The following is a 4,429-nucleotide window of genomic DNA, read 5'->3' as shown; positions in this document are numbered from 1 at the left end:
GACGTCGTTTAGACGGAATTAGATGCAATTGTTTTTGAACTTGATCTGCCACCGCAGTATACATTAGTAGCGCAAGTTAGAGGAACTTTGTTGAGACAGAGTTCTTATGAGCAGATCGTCTAAGTATGGAACGATTGTCACTGGCAGGTCTCTGAGATGAGCCATCATCACCAACATCACTTTGGTAAATACCCGAGGCGTTGACAAGAAGCCAAATGGTAGACCTGAAATGGTTAATGGTTGTGGCGTTTTGCAAACGCTAGAACCTGTGATGACCAAACCGGAATGGGTAAATACGCATTGTGAAGATCAAGTGAAATTATGCAATTTTGTGGCTCCAATATGCAAATACTAACCGCAGAAAATCCATTTTCAAACTGCATTAAGTGACTTGCTGATTGAGACTGCGACGGAGCTGTCTGGTTTTGTTACCCCAAACAGAGGGGAATAAGTAACCCTGACTCTGTTGGTGTACTACTGCCTGATTATAAAGACAGCTGAAAACCAGCAGAGACTAAATGGCAACCTGCCAAACCGTTCGACAGAGGCAGTCTTGTCCTTTAATCTGTAAATAGCTGAGACATCCATGAGTTGATGTCTGGAAATGCAACTGTAACATGTAAAGACGCGCTTCCACATTGGAAAATGGAGATGGCCTAAGAGGTCATCAAGCCACTGGCTTGCTGACTGTAGCGTCCTGTCGTTACAAGGCGTGACTGTTTTGTACCACCGCCTTGAAAAAACTGAAGTCTAAAGGGATTAAACGCCGGCACAAGTATTTCCGTTTTGATACTGGATGCGGTAATGGCTGAATATCAAATTTAGGACCAAACAAGCTCTAGCCTTGTCGCGCTTAAACTAGCGACGATGAAAAGTGAGAATCGAAGTAACCGGCGTTAGCAGAAGCTTTACAGATATACTCTGCAGCTTCTTTTAACAGTTCATTGTTTCCATACATAGTCTAGTGACCCAAATGTATCTTGGGTCTTTATAATGTTTGACACAGACGCATTTACCAATGGCGGATCGCGTCATTTTGGAAACGATTAAATAGTGGTTAGAGTCTACTCAGTCTCTGTAAAAATGGAGACATTGACTCACTGGGATTTAGCAATGTATGGTTGTCAAAAACCCCGCACTATCTGAGTGCTGGACTAATGTACCCTTCTCACTCGTAGTTATCGGTGTGAGATTTGACATAGAATCGTGCATTAAATTATAAGACCAGTTAAATAAACACCCTGGTACCCAAAGGGAAATTGTCCCTTTGGAAAGACTGTCCTTCGTTAGTGCTGGTGGAGTAACTTCCGAGACTCCGGTATCGCTCTTTTAATTTGAATTGCCAATGCAATTTTTTTTTTTTTTTTAGTCTGCGCTAGAGCCTTACTCGCTATGCAGACAGACACCACAATAGTCAACGGACAGACACTTGCACGACTTATTGAAGTTATTATCATATATATATTTTATTGCTGAAAAGCATATTTATATGAAACTCATGGTTGTTTCTCTCAACGGAAATCTGTAGTAAAAAGCGAAAGCTTTATTCGATCTGAAGAGAAACCAGAGTATTCTTTATGTGAAAAGCAATTCACATGGGCATGTGAAACCCGAACCAAATTCCCACTAACACCCCTGCGCCTCTGGTGGCTTAGAGATGTAGGGCAGGAATGTTCCAGAATTACAAACTGGAAAAACAACAGGAAGCATGTTAAAATGGCCCCTTTGCCATGCTGACTGTGATAATCACCGAACAAGTTACAATTGTTCAGTGTTAATATAGCCTCTTATACAGTATAATCACAGTATGGGTACAACACATGCTCTATGAATAAATATATATATATATATATATATATATATAGGCTCAATAGCCTATGATAATTACAGACATTAATATATATGCTCATTATACAGCATTAATATAGGCTCAATAGCCTATTTGATAATTACAGATATTAATATATAGGCTCAATAGCCTATTATACAGTGATAATCACATACATTAATATAGGCTCAATAGCCTATTATACAGTGATCATCACAGATATTAATATATATAGGCTCAATAGCCTATTATACATGATAATCATTAATATTCTGATATCACAGGACAGGTTATAATACATGTCTGCATTATTTACTGTCCCCTCTAGCTGCATATATAACTGCTGTTTATATATGTATTTTACCTTTCAGCAGTGAGCCACCCGATTCCACCGCCCCCCTTCCCCCCTGTAACACTGTGTCTTCTCAGGAACAGCCGGGAAGGCTTGCAGGGAGGCTGGCATCTGCGGTGCTGGGCGGACGGAGCAGCGGCCCGGTTGTCACCCTGTTAACGCTGTTAGTGAGCGTCTGCGGGTGGATGTGCTGTCGGCCGGACGGAGCGGCTGGGACGGGCGGACGTAGCGCTGCCGTCTGGAACGAGTCTCAGACGTAGCGGCTGGGCGCTGTGGCGGGCGGTGCGTGGAAGCGGCATTCACTGTGACCCACCTAGCGGGGCGGCAGCCTGCGCTGACCGCCCCGTTCCCCAGCTTACCTTCCTCCTATTCAAGGCTGCGACGGGGCTTCTCTGTGTAAGCTCCGTCCAGCTTTCAAGTCATCTTGTTCCTGGCTGCGACGGGGCTTCTTTCTGTAAGCTCCGTCCAGCTTGTTCCTGGCTGTGACGGGGCTTCTTCTGTAAGCTCCGTCCAGCTTATCTTTGATAACTTCTTGCTGGCTGTGACGGGGCTTCTTTATGTAAGCTCCGTCCAGCTCTTTGATCATTTCTTCCTGGCTGTGACGGGGCTTCTTTCTGTAAGCTCCGTCCAGCTGTTGCAGGAGACAGTGGGCTGCCTGTGGCTGTGAGGGTGCTCTTTGTGAGGACCGACACGCCATGCGCTGCCTTGCAGCGGCACCATCCCGGACCCATGTTTTTCCAGAAACTGGGAAGGGATGTGCTAAGTGTAAAATTAAAAAAAAAAAAAATCAAAATGAAAAATTAATAAATCTTCCATCCAAGTGTGGGAATCCCACAAGCCGATGTTAGTGCTTTGAGCACAGAAAAAACACTGGGTTCGTACACTGAGGTACTCTAGGGATATGGAGGGGTGGAGAGTTCTAAATTTAAATATTCAGTGCCTTTGTTCTGCTACGCCGCCCATATCCCCAAGAGTACTCCAGTGACCCCTAGTGGATGAAAAAGAAAAGATGGCTCACAACAATAATAACCCGAATTTTGTAACAATAACTATATACAAGTATTGCAGACAATCCGCACTTGGGATGAGCGCCCAGCATCCACTACGGACTATGAGAAATAGAATTATCGGTAAGTAAATTCTTATTTTCTCTAACGTCCTAAGTGGATGCTGGGACTCCGTAAGGACCATGGGGATTATACCAAAGCTCCCAAACGGGCGGGAGAGTGCGGATGACTCTGCAGCACCGAATGAGAGAACTCCAGGTCCTCCTCAGCCAGGGTATCAAATTTGTAGAATTTGGCAAACGTGTTTGCCCCTGACCAAGTAGCTGCTCGGCAAAGTTGTAAAGCCGAGACCACTCGGGCAGCCGCCCAAGATGAGCCCACTTTCCGTGTGGAATGGGCTTTTACAGATTTTGGCTGTGGCAGGCCTGCCACAGAATGTGCAAGCTGAATTGTACTACAAATCCAACGAGCAATCGTCTGCTTAGAAGCAGGAGCACCCAGCTTGTTGGGTGCATACAGGATAAACAGCGAGTCAGATTTCCTGACTCCAGCCGTCCTGGAAATATATATTTTCAGGGCCCTGACTACGTCCAGTAACTTGGAGTCCTCCAAGTCCCTAGTAGCCGCAGGCACCACAATAGGCTGGTTCACGTGAAACGCTGAAACCACCTTTGGGAGAAATTGAGGACGAGTCCTCAATTCTGCCCTATCCGTGTGAAAAATCAGGTAAGGGCTTTTATAAGATAAAGCCGCCAATTCTGAGACACGCCTGGCTGAAGCCAGGGCTAATAGCATTACCACCTTCCATGTGAGATATTTTAATTCCACAGTGGTGAGTGGTTCAAACCAATGTGATTTTAGGAACCCCAAAACCACATTGAGATCCCAAGGTGCCACCGGGGGCACAAAAGGAGGCTGTATATGCAGTACCCCTTTGACAAACGTCTGGACTTCAGGTACTGAAGCCAGTTCTTTTTGGAAGAAAATCGACAGGGCCGAAATTTGAACCTTAATGGACCCTAATTTTAGGCCCATAGACAGTCCTGTTTGCAGGAAATGTAGGAAGCGACCCAGTTGAAATTCCTCTGTAGGGGCCTCTTTGGCCTCACACCACGCAACATATTTTCGCCAAATGCGGTGATAATGTTTTGCGGTTACATCCTTCCTGGCCTTTATCAGGGTAGGGATGACTTCTTCTGGAATGCCTTTTTCCTTCAGGATCCGGCGTTCAACCGCCATGCC

The 4,429-nt window shown here is 45.2% G+C and overlaps 1 non-coding gene across 1 annotated transcript; it reads right to left on the bottom strand.

Annotated features, from left to right (window-relative positions):
• Window positions 1-1,451: 1,451 nt before the first annotated feature.
• On the bottom strand, window positions 1,452-1,572 carry LOC134971079 (U5 spliceosomal RNA). Its single transcript, XR_010190223.1, has one exon. It is a non-coding gene; the product is annotated as a U5 spliceosomal RNA (small nuclear RNA).
• Window positions 1,573-4,429: the final 2,857 nt, after the last annotated feature.

The sequence above is a fragment of the Pseudophryne corroboree genome, chromosome 11, assembly GCF_028390025.1.
Source record: "Pseudophryne corroboree isolate aPseCor3 chromosome 11, aPseCor3.hap2, whole genome shotgun sequence".
Classification (NCBI taxonomy): domain Eukaryota; kingdom Metazoa; phylum Chordata; class Amphibia; order Anura; family Myobatrachidae; genus Pseudophryne; species Pseudophryne corroboree.
This window is presented reverse-complemented; position numbering and strand designations above follow the sequence as displayed.